General features: G+C 58.5%; 1 long non-coding RNA gene across 7 annotated transcripts in view; it reads left to right on the top strand.

Moving 5' to 3' along the window:
- LOC108445644 overlaps nucleotides 1-24813 on the top strand; it is a 102291-nt gene that overhangs the window by 62256 nt on the left and 15222 nt on the right. For all 7 annotated transcript variants that reach the window (XR_001860592.1, XR_001860593.1, XR_001860598.1 and 4 more), the window contains exon 3: nucleotides 22081-22125. This is a non-coding gene — a long non-coding RNA (uncharacterized LOC108445644). The remainder of the gene's footprint in view (nucleotides 1-22080; nucleotides 22126-24813) is intronic.

Here is a 24813-nt window from a genome sequence, read left to right as displayed (position 1 = left end):
GGGGGGGGTGCGGGGGGTCCGCCCGTGCTGGGGGCTGCGGGGGACCCCGAGAGTGACCCCCCGAGAGTGACCTGCGAGTGACCCCGAGAGTGACCCCGAGAGTGACCCCGAGTGTGACCCCGAGTGTGACCCTGGGGAGCTGCAGGGGGACACTCAAGTGTGACCTCTGTGTGTGCCACTGGGGCGTGACCCCCGTGTGTGACTTCCGTGGGCTGGGGCACAGTGGGGACCCCGCAGGGACCCCCTGGCAGGAGGGAGGAGGAGGCTGCGCTGGGTATTCGCCAGCTCCAGGCAGGCAGGGACGCTGCTCCACCCAAGATGGATATGGATGAAGGTTTCCCTCCAAAACAGCTTTATAAAGCAGAAAAGGCACCAAAGCTGCGCTGGAGCCACTGCAGGACAGCTCCGGGATGCAGCCAGGGGTGTGCAGTGGAGGGGATCCCACTGTCCCCCTGCCTGCAGGCCAGGCGAGCTCCCCAGCTCCACAGAGGGAAGGCTCAGCCCAGCTCCAGTTCAAATGCAGCAGAAGGTAGCAGTAAGGCTCAGCTCCCTGCCCCAGAGCCTGCAGCGGGATGGGATCCTGCAGACTGTGTGTGGGAACGGGAACCACGGTGAGGAGGAGGAGGTGCTGTTGGCTGTGAGCTGGCAGATAATCCAGGGGAGAGCCGTGGGTGGGTGTGCTGAGCACCCACAGTGGGACAGGGAGGTGGGAGGATCCCTGGGACCCTGTCGTGGTGCAGAAGGGAGCTCAGAGCTCAGTCTGTGCTTCCACTGTGGGGCCCCACTGCATCCCCCCATGCTGGTATATGTGCCCTGGTTACAGAGGTGTTCTCCTTCTTGCTCATTTAGCCATTGTTGTGTTCTTTTAATTAAATTAGCATCTTTTAATACATTTGGTCCTGCCATCACAGCTTAATGTCTCTGCAGCTGCAGGGAGCTCGGAGCAGCTCCAGGGCCCATGGTGGGGAGCGCAGCCTGGCTGGGGGGGTGCTGGGATGAGCTGGCACCACTGAGAGCTGACCGTTCTGGGGTTCCTGGGTCCCATCTGTCATCTCCTGCAGTTTCCTGGGGCCTATCAGGAGTGGGAGCACAGGGAGATCCATCCTCACCAGTTACTTGATATCCCTGGAAGCAGGGGAAGGGGATGGACGTGTCCCCGGAGGGGACTGGGCAGCTCAGGGCAGCCTGCAGACTGTCAGGACCTGCCCATCTTCTGCCAGACATGCTGCCCATCACGGTGGTCAGGCAGGCTCATGTCTCCTGTCCTTCCTCATCCTCCAGAGACAATGTCCTGGTGCTCAGCACCAGTGGTCTGCACTGCTGCCTCCCCTGCCAGGGCCGGGCAGGCCCCTGTGCCCTGTGACAGATTCACCAGCCTCTCTGATATTTTCACACAAGTCAATTCTCTTCCTTAAGTGACCTTTGAGTCAGTGGCAGCTGAGTGACAGTTGGCCAGCAGGGAATGGGGGGCCCTGGCAGGACCAGGCTTCATCCTGCAGGCCTCCCCTTGGTGAGCTGCAGCCCTGCCTCGGGGACTGGCACACTCCGGAGAGTTGGGGAGGACGTGGGCACTGCAGGTCCAGGCACCCTGGGGAGGTGGGCAGCGATGGGTCACCTGGAGAGGCGATGGGTGCTTTTGCCTGAGGACCCCGAGTGGGCTCCCTGGGCTGTCCCCACGTCTCGGGGCTTCGGTGTGGTGCTGGAGGTGCTGCAGCAGTGCTCGTGTGAATGCTGTGGGTGGGATGGTCCCAGCAGCATCCCAGCAGGGAGAGGAGCTGGCCCGTCCCTGGCCGTGCCGCAGTGAGGGGCTGCCGTTGTCACTTTGTCCTGCGTGTTTGCTGCAGTTGTCTCCCGGCTCAGCTCGGGGGGGCCTGCAAGAGGCCCCCGCGGTCACCCTGCCTTGCTGAAGTGCGGCAAAACACCTCAATTGTTAGTCGGGGCTTGTCAGCTGCATCGCAGGAGCAGCGGATAAAGTGTTCCAGAGAAGAAGATAATTGAAAATCAAAAAAGACTTTGTTAATTTGATTAGGCAGAGCCATAGTTGAATTGTTCTTCATCAAAAGAGATTTAATTTTGACATGCAATTAAATCCTTCTGCGGTGCTGGTGCCCTGCATGTTCCCAGCAATGGAGTGGCCGGGCAGGGCATCTGCAGGGCAAGGTAGGGCTGAGCCGGGGGCAGCGGGGCAGGGGACGAAGGGGGGGAGGGTGCCTGACAGGCGTGACAGGAGCGCCGGGATGAGAAGGGTCTGGTGTGGCCACTGCTGCTCATTTATATGAGTTGGAGTTGTCATTTAACTGCTTTAACTAATTGCATTAGTGCAGAGACAGCTCTGTGCCCGCTCCCTCCCTGGGGCTGTCCCCTTGCCCTGCCAGCCCTCATTTCCCAGTGCTGAAGTCCCGGCATGCGGGGCTCCGTTGGTGGGGAAAGGGTCTTTGCTGGCCGCTGGGTTTGGTGCAGCAGAAGAGGAGCTCTGCCGCAGGATCGGCACCTCGGGCCAGGCAGGAGCTCCCTCCCACACAGGCAGCACTGGCACCGGGGCCCCCATGAGCTCCAGCATCCTTCTCGCCAGCTGCCCCCCGTGCTGATAAGGCAGAGGATTATCGGTGTTGCCAGGCTGAGGTGCCATAATCCATCCCCACTGCGCTGGCAGGGACGGCGGCCGGCTGGAAATCCCGCAGTCGGGGTTGTGGATTTAGATCTGTTAGTGAGAGTTGGAGCTCAGTGGGATGTGACAGAGCGTTAAAACCTGTGAAAGAATGTCTTGAGTGGCTCCTCGGGAAGGAGCAGAGAGAGGCCTTGCTGTGAGGAAGAGCTTCAGGAGGAGTCGCGGGAGGTCTGTGTGCTGCAGCCACGGCATCGCGGCCGTTCTGCCCCGGCAGCGGGACCCGGCGGAGGCGGCGGCGTGGGTGTGGAGTCCGGGACTCATTGGTGCTGCAGCGCGCCGGGGCTGGGCTCTCTCTGAGGCCCTGCTGCCTTTGTAGTGCTGCCGGCAGAGCTGGCCCAGCTCTGCTCAGAGCTGTGGGCTGGTTTGACATGGGGCACCCGCCGAGCCGAGCCCTGTCCTTCCCCTCCCTGGCTTCCCGTTAGCCTTGCAGAGTGATGCCAGGCTCAGTGCTGCCCTTGCCAGGGAAGGTCTCTGAAGTCTCGGTGTTGGCAAATCCTGTGGTGCCACGAGCTGCCCCCACACCCTGCCTGCGCCTCTGCTCGGCTCAGCACGGTTGGCGAGGCTGGGAGCTCTTGGCACCAGGGGCTTTAGGCTGCGCTGAGCTCATGCTGCTTAGACTGGAGGGAGCCACATGGAGATTCTCTCTTACAGCCTCTCTCTTCCCATTGCCTGCCCAGGGAGCCCAGCTCAGAGGCGTCAGGCTTGGCGATGCAGGAGGGTTTTTAATCCCTGTGCTAATGGGCTGTTGGAGGTGCCTGGCACAAGCTCTGCACTGGTGCCCCAGGCTGGCAGTGGCTCTTTGCTGGTTGTTCCTGGGCAGTGAAGGTCCAAGGCCCTGGGGGGCTGCCCTTCCCTTGAGGAGATGGGCCAGGGATGAGCCACAGGGCCAGTGTAAATCAGGTTCCCTGCTCTGGGGCATGAGGTGGCCAGTCCTGCCCATGGCTGCTCTCCTCTCCACTTGTTGCCATCCCCTTTGTCTTGGTCTTGGGTCTCCATCCCAGCTCCTGCATTGCCGTCCGCCTGGCTCCCCCAGCCTGCTGGAGCTTCTGCTACACGTGTCCGTATTTCCCACTATCTTCCATGTTGACTGGCCCAGCTCCATACAATTAACCATTCACCAAGCTCTCCTGCCTGTGGTCATCTGTGTCTTCTACTCACCCTTCTTGGGAAGAGGGAGTTTTCCTTTGGATTCTTCTATCCCATGCTCCAAATGGACCCACTGGGGGCTGCTCGGTGTCAGCTGGGGAGGTGGCAGGGCTGAGTCCTCCTCCAGCATCGCCAGGGTGCTCAGGGCAGTGTGAGATATGGGGGGTCCCTGGGGACTCCTCCGTGCCTTCCTGATGGGGCCGGGCGCTTGGCCAGCAGGTGCTGCTGCAGCCTGGGCACCCTTGGCTGCTGGCGAGGCTATTGGATGTTTCCAGCTGTGGACTGTGTGCCCAGCCTGTCTCCTGAGGGCTGTGCAAGGGAATTGGGTATTGATCTGCCTCATCCCTCTCACTTGGCTCCCTGGGGCTCTCTGCCAGCCCCCGCGCTGAGGTGGGTGACTTGGGCAGTGGCAGATGTGACACACAACCCTCCTGCACTGCTTGGCTGCTCCAGGCGCAGATGACAAATTTCGGGCTTCTCTAATTGCCTTTGAAAGTGTGAACCGAGTGCCGGAGGCACCACACGAGGGCTAGAAACCCCCACCGCCTGCAGCAGCCGGGGAGCCTCTGCCTCCTGGAGCTGTTGGGAGGATCAGAGCGATGCGGGATGTGGTGAGTCCGTGAGCAGGGCAGCCCCGAGGAGCCCCGGAGGCTGGGAACACCAGTGAGCTCTGGCACAGGGGAGTGTGCCGTGCTTAAAACAGCACCAGCAGCTTGTACACAAACAGGACTCGGGTGTTTGTGGGAGGGATGGCAGCACAACTCTGTGCTGTGTTTGCCTTGACTTTCATCCCTGTCCTTGTGAGCGATGGTCCCCACATCCTCATCCTCATGAGTGGTGGTCTCCATTCAGCGAGGGGCAGGTCGTGGAGCTGATGCCACATCTGGGTGATGTGCTGTGGCTTCGCCTTTGCCCTGAGCTGTGGGGACCCTCGGTGGCTGCAGCATCAGCTCAGGTGGATGTTCGTCCCCACAGCATCGGGACAGAAAGATAAAGGGGAGCGGGGGGGGGCATCCCTCATCCTGGCCCCGGGCAAGGGCAGGTCCGGAGCAGCCGTGGCTACCCACGGAGCGGGTGCAGGAGCCCCGTGCAGTGCTCACCGCTTCCATCTTGGCTTGTTGCCTTATTTGTTCTCCTCTAATTGAGCAAATGCGCTGTCGGCAGCGCGGCTCAGCCAGCATCGACTTGATTAGGGGAAGGCATCGATACCACGCTGTGCGGCAGGAGGCTCAGGCTGACACTGTCAGACTAACCGAGTCTTAAAGTTGCACTTTATTCATGATGTTTTGATTTCTCTTGCTCTGGGGACTCCGACTTTGATAGATTATGATGCGGTACCAGAACAACCTGATCCACCAGCGCAACTTCTTTCCAAAATAGGCATTTGCCACCAGAGCCCAGAGTTTTCTTGATTTTTAGAGTGAAAAATGATAGCATAAAGAAATCTTGGGCTTTGCACAGTTCAGTCATCCAGAATTAGCAACTAGAAGGCTGGTTTTTGTGCTGATGGGGGCCGTTGGAGGCAGTTTACGCTGATCTGATTCCTGGGTGCGTTTTGCTGCTGCGGCAGTGCCGGCAGGAGCTGTTTGCCCTCCCAAGTTGGAGTTTCTGCTTGCCAGTTCCCAAATCCTTCTGTTCCAAGTGAGCACCCACTCCAGTGCTGTGTTGTGCTGCTGTTCCATCCTGGGGTCTCTTCGTGCACCCCTGCTGTCCCGGTCCTCCTTGCGCTTGGGAATTTTACAGGTAGAAGTGCAGGTGTAGACCCCTCGCTGATCCCCCCTGCCAGGGCGCCAGAGGATCTGGTTCCTGGGAACACCGTACCTGACATGCCAGTGATACACATCACAGGGTGTATTTTCTCTTACACACTTCTTGTGTGTGACTGTGCCAGGGGTGCTGGGTGCTCATCGGCCCAGCACGAAGTAAAACCCCTGGCAGGACTGGGGGGCCTGGGCTGTGTCTCGCTGCCTTGTCCTGGGACTTCTGCCGTTGCTTTGCAGCTGCAGCCTTTTCTTGGCTTTTTCATGAACTTTGTGGGGAGAGGGACAAGTGCTGGACACTGTGTGTGGCTGCCAGGGTGGGCAGGGGCTCAGTGGGAGAGTGGAGACCAGGGGCACCCACAACTTCCAGCCCTGCTCTGGCTGCTTACCGGCCACAGGAGCTGTGAAGCCTCCTGAGCATCAGGGTTGTAGAACACTTCTTTTTTTCCAGTGTGTCAAAACAGCATTTTTCCTCTGCCTTGTTCTTGGAAATGTTTGAACTGTTTTTGCTAAAACTTCCCTGAAAATTTCAGCCTGAGGCAGATGTTCAATATGGGAAACATCAGAGTGAAAAGCCTTGCGCTGCAGAAAGACAGAGGCGAGGGATAATGGGGCTCTGGCTGGACCCACAGCCGGCAGCGCTGGGCAGCCGCGGTGTTTACAGAGAGCTCGGGGAGTCTCTGAGGAGAGCCAGCACTGCTTGCATATTAAACCAGGAATTGCAATTACCAACAGAAACGGGCATTTTTATAACAGTTTTATTGGGGTCTTAATGAACAAATAAAGAAGTGGAGAAATCTGCACATGCGTTTGCGAGATATAAAACTGACTGAATCGAGATGAAGCATCTCTCATCTGCTGGGTGGGGAAAACAAAACTGCCAAGAAGGGAAAGGAGAGGGACAGGAGAGTGGGAAGAATGCTGAAGCATGTGATCTGGGAACAGGGACGCCCCGGTAAGTGGTTGTAAGTGGTTCCTATGACCCCAGTAAGAGGTATAAGGTGGCTCAGCAGAGCTGTCTGTCGTCCTCCCTCTGCACTGCGCTGAGGGAATTTGCAGGGATTTCAGAAGGCGTATTGGAAAAGAAATTGGAAGCTGGAGAAAGGTAGAAAAGTGTGGATTTGGCCCCAGAATCAGTACAGGCAGGGGGTGCTGCACTGCCAGCATTTGGGCACCAAGCACTGGCTTTGTGTCACACTGAGTCTAAGGGTCCCCCACACAGAGCTTGGGGGTGCTGAGGGCAGCTTGGAAAACCAGCAGGATGTCCCCAGGTATTCTGGGCTAAGAAACACCTGTGTTAAGAGCAGCTTATGTGGTGCTGAGGGTGATGAGGTGCCTCAGTCGCTGTCAGAGAGGGGAGCTGACAGGAGAGGCAGTGCAGAGATGTGCCGGGTGCCAGTGGGGAGCGAGAGAGCCGGGACCAGCTGGGAGGGCAGAGCCGCAGCCAGCGCGTGGTGGATGGAGCTGCTGTGCTTGTCCCCCTCCCTGCTCCTGGTCTGTGGAGAGCCACAGAGCTTTGGAAACTGCTCCAGAGCCTTTCCGTGTCTTGGGGGCGTCCTGTGCTGCTGGTCCCCTGTTCTCCCCGCTGAGATTCCTGGGGCACAGCAGACCCTCTCTTTCTTGTCGGCACAAGTGGCTCCAACGGGGCTCCTGCCAAACACTTCGCGGGATGATTTATGATGCTCCTTTAGCTCACTTCGAACTCTGGCTTCTCCTTCTCTTCAGTAGAATTTAACTTGTTTGCCTGGAATATTAATAATTAAACATCAAGGAATTGCATCCCAAGCAGCCTCCTCAGAAGCGTGTTTGTGATTGTTTTCAAGCGCCCAGCGCTGAGTTGGGGTGGCTCTTTGATGGGATTTTGCTGCTTTCAAACCACTGACACCAGTAACCCCATAAATTAGCAGCTGATGGAGGGAAATCTCCTGGCTGCGGCTGTGGGTTTTTATGGTTTGATTTGTTAATAGGAGTTTTGGGTCACGGCCAGAATCCCTTACCCAGCTCAGGGAAGGGTTTGCCCCATGGTGCGGTGGCGACGCCAGGCTGTGCCGCGTGGGGCTGCACTGGCGGGAGCCGGCACCTGGCTGCTGTCGGTGCCAGGGGCGTGCGGGGCTGCGTGTGCCCACCCTGTGCCCATGGGTCTGCGACTGGCAGGTGGGAGGAGGCAAGCTGGGCAGTGGGACAGGGCTCTGCTGGAGCGGCAGTGGGACATCCCGCATGGATGGGGGTGTCTGGTGCAGGTGGAGGCTGCAGCCTATGAGTGGTGGAGTTGCAGTGATGGAGTTTGCCTGTGATGGTCTCAGCTGGATAGGGGGATTCTGCCTTCTTTCCCTTCCCTCACGTGCTTCTGGTGTGAGAGGGCAGCTTCTCGGGTGTCCGTATCGCTCTCCTTCCCTGCAGAGCAGTGTGAAACAGGGCAGGGTGGCATTCACTGCCTGGCAGGTAGAAGGGGCAGGACCCAGCCCTGTCCCTCCTGCCAGGACACACAGTGTTGTGAGCTCAAGGAGGTTGTGGTGCTCGGCATGGAGGGATTCACCTGCTCCACAGATGTGTGCCTATGGTCTCTGCCCGCAGCAGAAGCAGCTGCTATCCAGGAATCGTCTTTTCTAACACCAAATGTGTTTCTGAGAGCGTGGCCAAGGCAGGAGCTTTCTTCCTTGTGTCCTGGCTGGGCTCCTGCAGTACCGGGGATGTGGAGCTCCTGCCTGTGGCTGCTGGTGTCCGGAGAGCCCCAGGCTCCCTGCTGCAGAGGAGAAGGCCAAGTGGGATCCCTGCAAGTAGAAGGAACCTGTGCTTCCGAACTGCAGGGCAGAGATGCTACTGCAGGAAAGGAGCTAATGGCACTACTGTGTATTTGTGTTGAGCCTGGGCAGCATCCAGTGCTGGGGTGCAGAGTCCCCAAGCAAGGGAGTCCTGTGTGTGAAGGCACCGTGGGGAGGGGTCTGGGGTCCTCATGGCAGGGGCAGTGCTAAGAGCCAGGCTGGCTGCTTCAGCCCTGCCCAGCCTGTCCTGCTCTCCCACCCTTGGCATGGCTGCTGGAGGGGTCCTGGAGAGGCCACGTGCTCTGGGGTCCCTCTCCTGCGCTGTCCCCGGGGCCGAGGGTCCGCACCCGCCCGTCATCCATCGTGCTCCCACCCCTTGCTGTGGAACTGAAGCCTCATTTATTCTGAAGGGAAAAGAATTCACATCTCACCGACCAACAGGAACCCAAATACAAATAAATTTCTCTCAAAGTGCAGTCGTTGGAGAAAACTAAAGGCCGTTAGTCAGGCTGACATCAGAGGAGCTGCATTCCCTCTGACAACCCGCACAGCCTTATGTTTTATTCACTAGGCCTGAAAAATACCTTCCCGAAGAGGGGGCCCATAAATAAACCAGCGTGATGAATATTACACAGGATAAAAACTGATAAAGCTGGGCTCCAACCAGGAGCTGCACGGCGAGGTTAAAAAAGCACAGGGGTTCATTACATCTGATCCAGCGTGATGGGCCAGGGGCTGGGTGTTGGGATGGGAAGGGGAAGCATTTGTGGTGATACTTCTGGATCCTGGGAGAGAGGGGAGTTAGAATAGGCCAAGCCAGCCTGCCCCTCACCACGTGGGAGAGGCAGCACGAGCAGGCTGGGAGCATTGCAGGGTTGGGGGTGTCTCGGCAGCACCTACAAACGTCCTTTGAAAAGTTCCTCTGCTCTTCCTCAGAAACACCAGGCTGGACCCCGTGAGGAGCATAGCAGCCCCCTGCCCTGCTCCTCCCCACCGTGCAGGAGGCAGGAACCTTGAAATATGAGCACTTAGCTTTTTATTACCCCATTTAATTGCTGCCTGACAGCCTAATCCAGCATTAAAAACACCAGAGCTCAGGGGAATTCACCATTGTTATTCAACATGTATCTCTCTCCGTGCTCAGAGGTCCCATCTGCTGCCTCCTTCCACCCACTTGCTCCTGGGACACACAGGTCAATCCTTGGTCCTGCTGGTGGGGATTTCTTCCTGGCAGAAGTGGTGGGTGACAGGATGGGGGATCAGGAAGGGGGAATAAGGAAGGGGCTGGTGCTGGCAGGGCCCGTGGACAGTGGGGAGAGAGGGCTGAGGCTGTTGGAGTGAACCTGGGCCGGTGTCAGGGAACCGTGGTGCTCACAGGCAGTGCAGCTGGAATAGGAACACCCATGGCTCTCCTTGGCGCTGCACATGTGAAAAACAGTTAGGGAAATCACTTTTCCTTCCTGCCAGCACTTAACCCAAACTTCACCGCCGCAGCAGCGGAGGGGCCGATCACCACAGCTTTGGAGAGGCCAGTGAGTTATAGTAATGGACACTCTGCAAACTGTCTGTGCTGCCCATAAATCCATACCCTCCTGGAAGTGCAGATGGTCCATAATCGTCCATCATCCCAAGTGAGCGCAGCCATGCCAGGGTGGGTTTCTCCTCAGAGGCTGCTGTTTCTGCAAGCTCAACAGAACTGCGGCGCGAGCTCTCCGTACGGAACGGAGCGCGAGCAGCCCCGCACCACCAGGGCTGGGGAGAACGAGCAATAGGTGTCCCGGGGGCTGGGGCTGGTGCAGGCACAGAGGGGAAGGTGGCAGGGCCGGGGGGTGAGTCCTGCTTGCTCTAGTTCTGGCAAGCACAGTGTGATCCCCGGTGGGGTGGGGGTTCAGGGGCTGTCCAAAGGCTGCTGGCCCTCTGCTCGCTGCCCTGGTGCTGGGGCACGAGCATCAGTACAAATTCCAGCCGTGGTGCCTGTGGTTCCTTCTGACTCCACCTGGGAATAATGCCAGCCCTGGCTCCTGCCACACTGCCCCCAACCCAGTGGTTCAGGCTCTGTCCCAAGGCAGTGGTCTTTGCCTGGGGGTACAGGAACTGGCCCCTCCTGAGCCATGGACTGGCAGAGCCTGGTCAGCCCAGTGGGATTTTGTTGCTGTGGCAGCCTGGCTAGTGCCTGCTGTGTCAGCAGGGTCCTCAACAGCATTTGGGACCTGCTGGCATTGCCCACTTCAAAGCAGGTCCCCAACCACCTCCCTGGGGACTTGTCCTTCCCATGAGCCCAGGATGCCACGCCAGCTCTGAGCTTGTTGTCCCCAGTCCTGGGACTCCTTGCTGCTCCCAACCCCTGCCTGGGTCTGCAGTGCTGTCCCTGTCCCCATCCCTTCCACTGTGCCACCTGGCTCTGGACTCTCGCCGGAGGGGACCTGCATCAATGGATCGATGCCGACAGCCATGGCACAGGGAGCTGGTGGTACCCAGCCCTAATGCTAAATGTCTGGATTGACTCTCCCACTGGAGTCACTCCCGGCTTGGTTAAGGTGATTTTATTTGGTACTTAGCATCTGAAATGTGCATGTCTGTGCTGGGGGATGCTGGTGGCTGTGATGTGCTTGCTTGCAGTTCACAGGGGTTCCCTGTGCTGGGGACCTTGCCCCTAGTGTGACAGCTGTCACCAACCCCTTTCCATGGGGCGATTCAGCCCCATGCCAGCAGTCCTGAGGTGGGCAGGAGAGAAGGAGGATGTGGAGCTGAGTGTTGCTTTGGTGTTGTGGGGAGCTGAGCACGAGCAGCCGCCCCTGCCTCGCCAAGAGCCCGTACTCACCAGAACGCCCTGGCACGGCCTTCAAGCGCCTCCTTTGACATTTTTGCATCTTGCTTATGGTACCAGGGCCTGCCGAGGTTGGCACGTGGCAGGCAGCTGGCGGGAGCACTGGGCACGCTGTAATTGGGTTGGAGCTCTTGCTGCCAGTGTGGGGGGGGTCTCTTTCCTTGATTAATGACCTGGAATTCGATCACGTGGCTTTCATTAGATTGTGAGACTGGAAGCGTAACTGTGCAGGATCAAAGAGAAGCCGGCACTGCCGCGAACCAGGACCTGCAGGGCTGAGGGAGAGGAGCCACCCTGGGAGGTGAAAATACCCTGAGCAGGCTGCTGAGGGACTCCAGCTCCTAGTGATGGAGCCACTCTCATGCAGCCCTGATGCCTCAAGGGCTGCTGAAGGACAACAGGCTCCTCTGCCAAGCTGCCACCAGCCTCTGGGGCCACTCAGTACCTGTGCCATCAGCCAGGACCTCACTACCAGGACTTGGACCTGCTGGAGCTTAGTCAGCCAGAGGGAAGGTCCTGGACACAGCCTGTTCCAGCACATCCTGGGGGGTGCAGGGGGTCCCAGCAGGGCTGGTGCTGGCAGCAGCACCAGGTGCCACAGCAGCCCCGCTCACACAGGCGCTGGGGCTGCTGAGGGCAGGGCTGGGACCGGGCAGGATGGGCAGGGACAGCAATTGCTGCAGTGATTAATGGCGCACTGGCAGAGCTGACAGCTCATGGTGCCCGCGATGGCAGGGAGCAGCTGGATCCTCCGCTCCCAACAGGCTGCTCTGGGCCCCCTGGTTCAGGGCCGTGCCTCACCACGGGCTCTGGGTGCCGGCCGGGCTGCGGGAGCCGTGCTGGCTGCTCGGGCCCTGGCGGTTCTCCCTGCTCCGGCCGCTCCTGCAGCGGGGAGGGCTTGCAGCCCGTTCGGACATTCTGGCAGCATCGCCGGGTTTATTAAGCTAATAAAGCAACGTTAAGTACCCGCACAGTGGAGCCCCCTGAGGTCTCCTTATGTGCAGAGAGGAGCCGGGGGATCCCGGAGCCTCGGCGCCGATGATTGCTCTGTCACGCTAATGGATGGAGAGGCGCAGGTAGCACTGCGCCAGGCTACTGCGGGGCGGCTGCTGCGGCACCGAGAGCGCCGGGTGTGCGGCTGCCTCTCCTCAGGAGCCCTCTCTGCCGTGCTCAGGCACTCCATCAAGCCCCTTGGTGCCCCTCTGCACTCTCTTGGGAGCTTCGGGCCCTCAAGGGGCTGCGCAGTCAGGGGATACTGGTGGCATCTCCCTCAACCATCCCTGGTGCCTGTGGCTGCCCAGTGCTGGAATAGAGCAGGGAGATCGTTGCCTCACCCTGTGCCTGGGGCTTTACACCCTTCCTGGCCCTGGGGAGCTGCTTTTTTTTAAAACCAAGCAGATTTTTAAAACCTAGCCACAGGTTGGTGGAGAAACATCTGATCCTGAGTACCTCATGCTCCCATGGGGTTTGCGAGGGGCCCAGAGCGCCCTGGGATCACCCTGGGATCACCCTGGGATCACCCTGGGATCATGATGGCTCGCAGCATTGCCGGTGCTGCTGTGCGTTCTTGTGGGTGCTGGTTGCAGGCAGTGCTCCGGCAGCATACAAAGCAGGCCCTGTGTAATAGATAATAATTAATAGACTGCTCTGGTGGCAAGCTAGGTAAGTAGATAAATAATTTTAATTATCCTTGGGGAGGCTGTAAAATTCGCACACAGCCCTTTATTAAACTCTCTGTTTACAGCAGTCATTTATATTATGTGTCATTTTGCATAAAACCCCCTTGGGGCCGAATAACGCCATGTAACACCATCCCTGGCACCGCTGCTCCTCGGGAGCCGTGAGGGCAAGTGCAGGGAGCAGGGACCGGGGGGACACGGACACCCCAGCCACAGGGCAGCTCTGGGTCTCCCAGGACCCCTTGATGCGCTCACCTGGAGCTGAGAAGCCAGGTGCTGCACCCCAGTCCTGCCAAGTTGTGCTCCCCTGGGCATCCCTGGGGGGTCCCCCAGACCCCAGCTCTTTCCCAGAGGAGTTGATGGTTTTGTGCTGATGGCAGGGTATTTTTTCCTCCTTTTTTGCGCATGTCTCTCAAAAGAACCATAAATTCCAAGCTGTGAAATCCCGCTGTGTCAGCAGTCTGCAAAATGAAGTGATATTAAACGTGACAAAAGTCTCTCTAATTCACCCTGGCCAGTTCCTGCTTCCCTCCCCGAAGCTGTAATTGAGAAGTGGAAGAATGGAGATTCCTGTTGTCCCTGCCTGGAATCCACTGAGCCATTTGGGCCTGCAAATCTTATTAATTAAGGATTATTTACAAATAACTCTGCTCAGGCCGCGCCGCACACGCTGCCCTGTGCACACGTGTGTTCCCCCTCCTGTCACATGCATGTTCACATGTGCTCCCCGAGCCCTCAGCTCCAGAGCATCTGCTCATCGCTCCAGCTCCCGAAGGGCTTCAGGGATGGTTTTGCTGGGGCAGGGGGATGCAGGAGCGAGCTGTTACCTTCACTGTGACCCTCGATGTGACCCCCACGTGCCCCTCACCATGGCAGCAGAGCCACTGCTCGCTTGCCGCAGTGACCTCGCTGGCAGAGCACCGCACTCCACGTACTGATCCTGTTTCCAGTGGCAGATTACGGCAGAGTCCCTGCCAGCATCAGGATGAGTCTTTGGGGATTTAAAGTCACTTTTGCAGGAGCAGTGTGTATTTCTCTGCTCCTGGATGGATTCTCTGAGGGTGTTTTCAGTGCTGGAGGGGCTGAGTGATGCTGCTCTGCCACCAAAACTGGCCAGGCTTTGCCTGGTGCCCTTTGCTCACCTGGCCAAGGGGATGTGTGACCAGGATGCCCTGTAGCCCCTATCTGTGCCAGGCAGGCTGTGAGGAGAGGGTTTGTGTTCTCAGGAGCAGCAGCTTCCCTGGTGAGCACTGGCAGGGGGCTGGGTGGCCACTGGCCCACGGAGCAGCTGCCTGGTCAGCACATGCAGAGGGTCAGCAGAGCATCCCGGCAGCAAGGAGCGGGGGCTGTCACCAGCCCCGGGAAGCTGCTGGGGACCTCTCCTGCACTGCAGCAGGTGCTGTCACCCCGGTGCTGTCCATGCTCGCCCCGCTCCAGGCACGACGAGAGGCGAAACTGCGGAAGGTCGTCAAATCATTGTAGAGTTTAATATCCCCACAATGGGGCTGACATTTGTGTCGTTAATTCTAAAACACTTTATTTCTTCTCTGTTAAGTGAGACTCATTTTCAACAAGAGGAATAACTCTTCCTCCCTAACTGTGGACTCGTGTTTGATCGTTTCCTTCCCCATTTGGTTTTTGTTCCTGTCCTGGGAAGGTCAGTAAGATGGCAGGACAGAGCACTGTGCTGTGCCGGTGTTCCCTGTCCAGGTGATCCTGGTGTATCCCCACAGACAGGCAGCTCTCACTTTCTCTCCTCTGGAGTACACAGAGACCCGTGCTGCCCATGGGCAAGGTACAGGGAGTGGTTTGGGGACTTGGTGCCCAGGTGGTTTGGGGACCTGGAGCAGGGGTTGTTTGGGGACTCGGAGCAGGAAGGAGCATTCCCCCACCGTGCTGGGCCAGGGCTATCAGTTTTTTTAGCAGTCGATGGTATTGATGCCATGCTAGCTGGGGAGGCCACTGGAGGGCTGTTCTTCCAAATCATTACATTTAGAGCTGAACTATCCCCTTTTCATATAAATCCTGACAAATAAAGATAAAACAGGATCTTTCCCATAGAGCTGCAGCCCAGAGTCAGGATTGGCACTGTTTGGGGCGCCCGTGTCTTGGGATGGGCAAGGCCGGGAGCAGACGTGCCAGAGGCAGGAAAACTGCTCTAGAAGGACTGTCACTTTTGGGTCCCCTCTGCTGCATCTCTCAGTGGGATGGGAGACCTCCCAGTGGTCTTTCCATGCTTAACATCCAGGGGGCACGGATAGACCCTAAATGTGACCATCCTGATGGCATCAGTGGGAGCAGGAGCACCCCAAGGCATCTGGGGAGCAGGACGTGCCTGTTTCCCTGGGGCTGGCATCCCCGCCCCTCCTGGTGCACACTGTGTCCTTTGGAGCTGGGCACGCAGAGCTGCTCCTGCCTGGGCACAGAGCTGAGGGCACCCACAGAGCACAGTGGCTGCAGATGGGCTCAGCAGAGAGGGGGCTCTTTCCATTTACTTCTGTAGTTTTTCATTTCAAGATGAAATTAAGCCACATAAAGAAAACCCCGACCTTTTTTTACAGCACTGCATCAGTACATCCCTTGAGGGGAAAACACTCACATGGAGGTTTTTTTGCACTTTGCTTGTCCTCGTGTCTCCGCTCGGCACTTTCAGAATGCTCGCCCCTGGCCAATTACCCGCGCACTGAGTTTGGTGCTTCGGGGTTTGTTTCTTTTCTTGCTATTGTTTCCAATCAATTTCACAGTAGGTTTGTGGTTGGGATAAAAGCCTCCCCTGCTCTCCACTCGCCTGGCTGCGTTTTGTGTCTCTGTGTCCCTGCTGATGCCACCCCGGGGTGAGCAGGGTGGGTGGGTGCTCCTCGTCCATGGCTCACCTACCTCTGCTCCAGGGCTCACCCCATGCCCAGGCTCCCTGCAGCCAGCCCCAATACCCTTGATCTTCTGTCGCAGTCTTGTCCTGCTCAGCTGCTCCATGTTCCTACAGGCTCCTCCAGCTGCTCTGGTCCCCCTGTCCCCACTGGCTCCATCCCAGGCATTCTCCTAGCTCCACATCCTGGTGTCATCCCAGAGTGGACCTGTCTCCTTGTGCCTTGTCCCACCAGGTTCTCACGGAGAGGTTGAGCCACAGGTTAATTTACAGCATGTGGGGAGCACGGAGGGGAAGAGTGTCTGCCCACTAAATAAGTCATGAAGCCAGATCCCAACAGCACAATTAGAATCCTCTGTTAATGATTATTTATGGGGCTGGGAATGCTTATTTAACCTGACTATATTAAATATTAAACCAAATTATAATATTTATACCGGTATTTACAACAAGAGGGGGCGGCGGGTGGCTGGGGCAGCGGCAGGTGAGTGAGTGAGGTGTGTCCAGTGCCAAAGGGGCTGTGGGCGGCACTCAGGGGTCGTGGGGACCAGAGGAGCAGTCATGGCTCTGTCCCTTACCCCAGCCTAGCCATAGCCTTTAATGTAAATGTCAGGAACACTGCTGGAGGAAGGGGAAGGACTTTTGGGTGGGAGATGGTGTCCTCTAAGAAAGAGAAATATCAGTCATCAACTGGGACAGTAGAAGCCAAGGGAACCCCTCAGCTGGTGTGGGGTCAGAGGGACGTGCTGTACCCAGAGCAGTGCTTTGCTGCTTTTTTTCCCCTTGGAGTTGGAGGTAACAGCTGGGCCTTGGAGTCTCCACTTGGGGCTCTCGCTCTCCCCACTTGGGGCTGCCAGCTGCCTGTGCCTGGTGGCTGCCACATGCTGGAATGCAGCTCCTTACGGCAGAGCCGTGGTTCCAGTGCCACTGGCCCTCGAAGCTGTAGGAGTTCAGAGCAGATCCCTCTGTGCTCCCGAGCTGCTGTGATTGCTGGTTCCGCAGCCCATTGCAGATAAAATGATGATTAAGGGGTCCCACCCTATAAGCAGACAACCATGTTGACCTTATTTAGGCTCCTAATCAATTTGCCCCTGGTGTGATTAATTGAGATGCTTGCCATTGATTTTCTGTGAGACAGGAGTGGCTGAGGTGGGATTCAGTGGGATGCCTGCAGGGAGATCTCTGCGGCGGGTGTGCAAGGCTGAGCTATGGAGTTGTCAGCCAGGCAGGCTTATCCCAGCTCTCCTCGGCCGTGGCTCCCAGGGAAGCCTCCCTGCTGCTGCCCATGGGAGGTGCGAGGGCTGGTCGTGGAGCTCCAGGTGGGCTTTGCACTCCCTGGGAGCCCTCCTGCATCCCAGGGACCTGGGAAGGATGATGTGCTCTTCTGAGTGAGCCGATAGCTTGGGAAAGGGTCCCCACAGCCAGTGCCACTGTCAAAGCCTCTGCAAGGGGTAGTGTGACACCTCCCCGAGTGTCCCCGATGGAGGTGCTGTGGGATCACCAAGCAGCACAACCCCATGTGAGCTGCTGGAGAGGGAAAGGCCCTGACCGGAGCCACCAGCTGGGGATGAAGGACCTACAGCACGGATGATTGGAAAGGATTTTCTAGCTAAATTGCTGAGCAGATGGATTTACTCTGGACTGGTCCTTGTGGACTCTGGAACGTTTTCTCTTCTGTCACAGTTCCTTTTTATGACCTGCCATTTGCTCCAGCAAGCAAGAAGTGAGCCCTTGGCATCCAGCTCCTGCTCCGGCTGCAGTTCAGGAACGCAGCGGCTTCACTGCTGGGAGCCACGGCTCCTTTTCAGGAAAGCGCTGGGGCCTGGCAGGATGCCCCTGCCCACTCTGACTCCCCGGGCACGTGGGGGCTGACAGGGCCCGGAGGGGTGGGAAGGGGCAGCACTGGCTGGGGCAGAGGAGCTGGCAGCTGCCGGCTCTGGGGGATGCTGTGCCAGAGATACGGCCGCGGGTTTATAATGAATGGCGACAGTCATTACAGTGACCACCTGCAGCGGGTGCACATCTGGCAGGGCTCCAGATGGGAGTCCGTGGCACAGGGGAAGAGTGAAGCCCCATCCTGGCTTGGCAGGATCCTCTGTGGTGGCAGCATGGGCAGCAGGACAGTGGTGACTCCAGGGAGGGGACTGGGTTTTCCCCTCGCTCTGGCGTCAGAGCTTCCATGCAGTGATTCCGTCATTGGCACTTCCACATGGTGATTCCACTGGCTCTTTTGGCTTCTACTGTCCCAGCTGATGACTGATATTTCTCTTTCTTAGAAGAAGGGGGAGGACGACACCATCTTCCACCCAAAGCCCTTCCCCTTCCTCCAGCAGCGTTTCTGCCATTTACATTAAAGGCTATAACGGGTTGGAGTAAATGGAGCAGGTTTGCAATTAGTTTTCCAAGTACTTATCTCATTAAAGTAAATGAATTATTGATTTAGTGACACTCATGCTTTTAGTGAGCGGCACAGTGCCATCCCTGCTCTGTTGCTGGCTCCCTGCAGCCGGCCCTTGCACGCCTGCTCCCGTGAGCACACGTGTATGGGCACGTGGGCAGCGAGTGACCGCTCTGCCTCCTCCTTGGCTTTGGAGCCAAGGCAGCCAATGCTGGGCATGACTCATGTCCGTGGGAGCAGGAACGTGGCAACGTGAGGGACCCTGTTGAGGTGTGGCTGGGAGCAGAGCCTGCGGGGCGGGATGGGCTGGGGCCCTGCTGGCTGAGGGCTATGGCCTGGAATGCTGCTGTGGACATGGCAGCTGTGCCGGGACACCTCCTGCCAACCCATCCGCGCTCTGCAGTGGGAGGGAGGAAGGCAGCTCACCCGTGCCACCGACGCTTGGCTCACTCGGGGTCTGTTAGTGCAGCACAGGGCTGGCGTGGGGCTGCCAGGCAGTGTGAGGGGACCGGAGCTGCCTGTGGCTCCTCCAGCCATCCCGACACTTGCAAGGGCATGGAACAGGATGTGGGGGGGTTACTCAGGACTAGCAATGTCTGGCAGAGTGTGGATGCAGGAGGATGAAGCACTGATGGGCTGTGCTGGAGCCAAATACTCATGGCTGAACCTGCCACCCCCAGCTAGCTGCTGATTCAGCGCGTTTGCGCCTCTCTGTACAGAGATTTAATCTCTCCTGTAAGATAAAATACTCCTTTAATGGAAACCTGCCTGCTCTGAGCTGCCCCTTGCCACTGTCCGGGCAGGAAAGGCTGCACTGTCCTGCTGAGGCTGTCGATGCTGGCAGCACAGCCGGACACGCTCCCGTGTAGCTCCTGTGTCCCGTGTTGAGGGGGCTGGGATGAGGGGCTGTGGGAGGGATGCCAGTGGGATGAGCCAGGAGTGCCAGACTCCTCCGGTGGTGCCTGCTGTGCCAGCCGGTGCCACGTGGCTCTGCCGGTGGGTTCCATGAACGACTCAGGCGCTGGAAGTGCTTTGATCTCCTCGCCGGCAAGAAGGAGGTGGTGATGCCACAGGAGCCGCAGTCACCGGGTGGGAGGAGGTGCCAGTGACCAGCAGAAATTGCAGGAAGGATTTCGGCTGGGAGGTTCACAGCTGTTGCTCAGGCAGAGTTTGGTGGCCAGCGATGCTGGCAGGGGCTGTGCCGAGTGTCGCAGTGCCGCACGCTCACCTCTGCCCCCGAGGGACCCGCACGGGAGCTGGTGCTCAGCCCTGTGCCGGGCCCCTGCCGGGCCCCACAGCCATATCAGGGAGGGGCTTCCCAAAGTGGGGACAGCGCCATGTGTTGGTCCTGTCCCCAGGATGGGACTGCTCTTTCCAGACCTGAGCTGCTGGTTGGAGGACTCTCCTGAGCAGTCCTAGAGCTGTCCTGGTGGTGGTCCCTTACCCGTCCCACCAGGGCTCCTCTGGGCGCTGCCCGAGCATCTCGTGTCTCAGCTCTTGGCCAGCAGTGTGGATCGGCCCTGGCTTGGCCACGGGCAGAGAGGGACAGTGGGGAAACGTCTCCTGAGAGCTGCTGTGCCGGAGCCAGCCTCTGCCCCAGCCCCAGCGCCTGCCCCTCCTGCCCCTGCCTCCAACGCTGCTGGGAACGGGATGTTTTATATTCCTTAGCTGAAAAAAAATCCCTTCTCATTTAATTAAAAATGTTGACATTGTGCCTGGCCATCCCACCCGCCGGAGAAGGTGGTTATAAATTAAACATTAAACCTTTAATGGCCCATAAAGAAATATTCGCTGCTGTTCTGTATATGGGGATATAAATAGAGAGGGCTGTGGGGGGAAGGGTGGGACATTATTGTTCCTCAGCCAGATAATCTTTGCTAATGAATTTAATTAAAAGAAAAATTAATTTAGGATTTTTGGTGGAGGGAACAGGGTTAAAATGTACTTTGAGAAACTACTAAGAAGTCTCCCAGCAGATCAGAACCAGGCCTGCCTCAGGTTGCAGCATGGGGATAAGGAGTTTTGAGGCACAGCTTTCATGGGATCCGTGCAGCTGGGTGACACGGGTTGCATTTCTTGTGCAGACCCCATGGTTCACATCCGGGTGGTTTTAGCTGGGTTGGGATCACCTGTTCTGGCAGCGGGTCTCTTTGAGCCTTTGCGAAGTTCCAGGTAGAGCCAGTCAGCCCGGACCTCTGCCAGAAAAGCAGACTGGAGCAAGAACCCCCCAGTAATGCCCAGAGCTGCTCCTGCCTGCCTCCCATCAGTGCTCTGCCAGGGATTTCCCTCTCCCACTCTGGCACATACAGACAGGGAGGCTCTGGCTGAGCATCCTGCTCCCTGCAGTGCTGGGACCACCAGAGATTTCTGCCTGGGCTGGAGCCGGGCTTGGCGATTCCCTGTCTGTGCCAACAAGCATGGCACATCCCAACTGAGGCACATCCTGGCTGCCGGGCCCCATGTTGCTGTGGGGAGCTTCTCAGAAGGCGCCTTCCTTGGGAAATGCGTTTGGGAAATGCGGCGTTACCCATCGCTGAGCCTCCCCCAGGAGTGTGCGGCATCAATTATTCATTGCAGAACAGGCAGACTGGGCTCCCAGCACTCCCAGCACTCCCAGCCCCGCTGCCAGATTGCTCTGGGCCTGCTGTGCCATCTCCTGATCCCAGCCGGGATCCTGGTGGGCGCTTCCTTGGCGAAGCTGTGGAAGAGCTCAGGAGCGGTGGCTGGGGGGCAGGCAGCTCTGCCAGGCCTGCAGGTGCAGGGCTGTCACCACGCTGCCAGGAACCAGGGAGTTCCCAACCATCTTTTTTAGGACACCCATGTCCCACAGCTGGGTCTGCCCTGGCCTGGGGGGAGGGGAGACCCCCAGCCTGGCGAATGCATCGTGCTGGGTGAGAGTGTTTGGAGGGTTTTTATCATAAGAGTGCTAATGGAAGTCAGCACCAGCCTAATGAGCTGTACTCCTCCATGAATCTGATTCATTGAGGCAGGAATTACCATAATTGATTATCCTGCTGCGCGGCTGAGAACCGTGTTTGCTAACACGAGTGCCTGGGAGCAGTCTCTGTGCTTCCTGAGCTGCCACCAGAGCGGCCTCCGGACCCTCCGTGGGCCATGTGCTTGCTGGGATCAGCCGTGAGCCTGGAGCAGCGTCCAGGCACGGGACCCACGCTCAGCACCCTCATCTTGGGGTGCTGCTCCTGCAGTGGGGGCTGAGCATTGCAGCTCCGCGATGGGAGCAGAGCTGTTGGGCAGGTGGGACTCAGCACTTTCAGGCCTCCAAAGCAGCGGGTACAGACACACACAGCCCCCCCTCATTTGTTAACCACTCCCGGCATGTATCAGCCATTCTCATTATTTCTGAGGGTCTAACATGATTGATGAATGTTTGCGTTGGCCATGCTGTGAAAGCCAATTAGTTGAAGTGCAGCTTTCAGGAAGTTTTCTTTGAAATTTGGCTTAATTTCCAAGAAGTGCCCAGAGCCAGGACAGCAGCGGAGCCGTGTGCCGCAGGGATCGCTCTCACAGGAGCGTGTCACTGTGCTGGGGTGGGCAGAAGGTTTGGGACGCACCAACCCAGGCGTGCAGCCAGTGCTTCGATGACAGCTGTGCCCTGTCCCACCCCGTGGGGGTGTGTGGGGCTGTGCTTGCAGGGCTCTGGGGGAGTCGAGGGAGGGGCCCGTGGTCTGCGGGAGTTGGGTTGGGTTCGAGGTGCACTGGTGGAGCTGAAGGGCGTGGGGGGGTTCCTGTGCCCATCACCCTGGGCATGGTGCTGGTGGGCTCCATGGGCTGAGCCCCTGGCCTGGCCACCAGCTCCTGACCAGCACAGACTTCCCAGTGCCCGGGGAATAACACTCACGTCCGTGCTCATATCCCAGCGTTGTGCCGTCGATGAACAGACGGCATTGACTGTAACAGGTTAGTGATGATGATCATTGATTTTCATTCTTACTCTTCTTCCCTGTCTTTTCTAGAGAGCCCAGTGCAAGCACCGCGGGAGGAGCTGGGCTGAATAAAAGGTATGGAGGGTTCGGATCCCAGTGGCTGCATTGGGCTCTGCCTTGGCTGCTCCCGGGGTCCCTCCTGCATGCTAAACCTGCATGTGTGGGGCTGGCAATGGGTGCTTGACGTGAGGCCAGCCAGAGCAGGGCAGCACCCTCAGCCTGTGGCACAGGGATCAGGCAGGGGCTGGTGGGCACAGAGCCATGCATGGGGGAGGGACAGGAGGAAGGCTGCCCACTCCCCTCTGCCAGTGGCCCCCGGCTCCCCCCGGTGTTGAGCCCCCACGCAGGTGTGACGTGAAGACGTGAATCCTGCGTGAGGAGAGCTGAGACTGACGTGCCTGTGAGTGTCTGTGTGTGCTGACTTGCTGTCTGTCCATACTCTGTGCGACTCCCTGGAGAAGACAGGGACCCTGTCCTTACTGGGGGCAAAGAGCAGCCCACAGCCCCATTCTGGCCCTGACCTGGCAGTTGCCCACTGCAGATGTTTGTCCCCAGGGTTCTGGGAGGCATCACAGCAGCTCACAGTGTCCCCAGGCTGAGGCAGGTCATGTGTGATGTGTGTGGAAGGTGGGCCAGACCAGATGGCCTCTGCCAGCCTGGTGCCCACTGGTCAGGTGTGGATGGCTCCTTCCTGTCCTACCCTCACGTTGCTGGACTTCACAGCAGTGGGAGGATCCCATCACGGAGGCGACTCCACATCCCCCCAAGGTCTGTCCACTGAGTGCAGTACAACCCATGCTCCCCCGTCAAAGCCAGTGGAGCAGAGGAGCAAAGAAAGCTGAGGGGCTGGAGAGGATGAGTCTGGTGCATCCATTGCTCTGGGCCCTGGCATGGGCTGGGGGTGCCAGTGGGACCAGGGGATGATGGGGGCCAAGGCAGCGGCACTGTGCTACAGGAGCTGCCAACATGCAACACAATGAAGAGGTGTCTGGCAGGGGAACGCTCCCGTCCTTGGCACATGCAGGACAAGGATGGAGGTCACCTGCTGGGAGGGGACTGGGGTCTCGAAGGGTCCTGAGATCCTGTGGGAAATGTGGAAAAAGAGCTACTAGAAGGAGCAGAAAGGCTGGGTGGGAGCAGCGCTTGCAGGCAGCATGAGCCAGGATGAATGGGACGAAGGCGGGGCTGTGGCTGTGAGGCTGGGGGGCATGTGCTGGTCAGCCACAGTGGGGAGGGCTGTGCGGCCGGGCCAGCCCCCACCTCCGGCACCCGTGTCTTTACTGATGTCTTGGTGGTTCGCTTCCTGTACTGAGGCGAGGGCTTTGCTCCCTCCCAGTGTCCTGCTGTGTGTGGGGTCGGAGGTCACACGTCAGTCCTGGGGCTGCCGGGGACTGCAGGTGCCAGAACGCACTGGGCTGTGGCCGCTGGTTGTGTCTGGAGAGCTGTGTCCACGGGGGAGGGGAGGGCAGTGGGGTGGGTGTCCTGTGGCTCAGCTGCCCCGTGCCCAGTCTGGGTGGGAGGTTTGGGATGTGCCACAGGGGCTCTGGGCTCTGTTTGTGCAGCTGTGGGGGGCTGCAATGGGAGAGGGTGGAATGGTGCTGGGAAGAAAGCTGGGGAGGTGCTCCTGCTGCTGCCTCTGCCCTGGCTCCAGGACAGTTCTGCTCCCTGCCCAGTGACCCCCCAGGTTTTGTCTGCTGGTGATGGAGGGGTTCCATTCTGCTGCACTGGGCCCCTCTGTCTGTCCCATACAACAGGGCTGGGGGGTCTGGCAGTCTGGGGGGGACCCCAAGTCGCAGCTGGCGCTGCATTTACAGGGCACAGAGAGAGAGAAAAGGGTTTGGATCACTGAGATATAAGAGAGAGCAGGGAGCCCCCTGCCCCAGCTGCCTGCAGTGGTGCCTCTGCTGCTTTATCACCCTCTCCTGGTGCTGAATTATTGAGAGTGTTGCTCTCGTTTATTGCTGTGCTGGAGGAGAGCTGCCTCCAGCCTGGTGCTGCTCTGAATATGATTATGGGGCTGGAGATGTCAGAACCAGCTGGGCCACGGAGAACAATCTGCTGCCCCCCTCACTCCTCTGCTTCCCTTATCCTTATTTATTCCCTCACTACCATGCCTGGTTCAGTGCTCATGGTCCCCTTGCTCCTTCCACCGCACCATGCCCCTGGAGGACAGAGATTTAGTGCCTGAGGAGCAGCATTGCCTGGCTGCCGAGCCTGCACTGTGTGCCAGGGGCAGCTGGGGTTTGTGTCCAGGACCCCCTGACTTATCCCCATGGGCCACTCCATGGCCAGCTCTTCGCTGTGTCCCCTGTCCGGTCCTGCTGCTCTGTCCTGGGGTTCTGCTGGGGGGACAGTGCTGAGGCTCAAAGAACGAGTGGCTGCCCTGGCATTGGTGGGGATTTCTGGGTGCCCTCTCGTGCAGGCCATGGTGGCCACATCCCGGGCTGCATGGACTGTCCCCATTGCTCCCCACTGCACACGGGGGCTGGTGGCTGCTGGCTCTGTCCCCCTCGGGCCACTGCTCGGCTGCTCCCAAAAAAGGGGGGGACGCTGGGCCTCCCAGGACAGATTATCGCAGCCGGACCACGGCTGAGCATCCCTGCCTGCCAGGACCAGCGATGGGAGCAGGGGGTTATGGAACCCTCTGCGGGGGGTGGGGGCCGAGAGCCGGCTGGCACCTCGGAGGTTAACTGTGAGCGGCGGATTCCCTTATTGACAGTGTAGCTTGAAAAATGCTGAGGCAGGACATCGGCTCCTCGGAGT

Source organism: Corvus brachyrhynchos, unplaced genomic scaffold, assembly GCF_000691975.1.
Source record: "Corvus brachyrhynchos isolate BGI_N302 unplaced genomic scaffold, ASM69197v1 scaffold340, whole genome shotgun sequence".
NCBI lineage: Eukaryota > Metazoa > Chordata > Aves > Passeriformes > Corvidae > Corvus > Corvus brachyrhynchos.
This window is presented reverse-complemented; position numbering and strand designations above follow the sequence as displayed.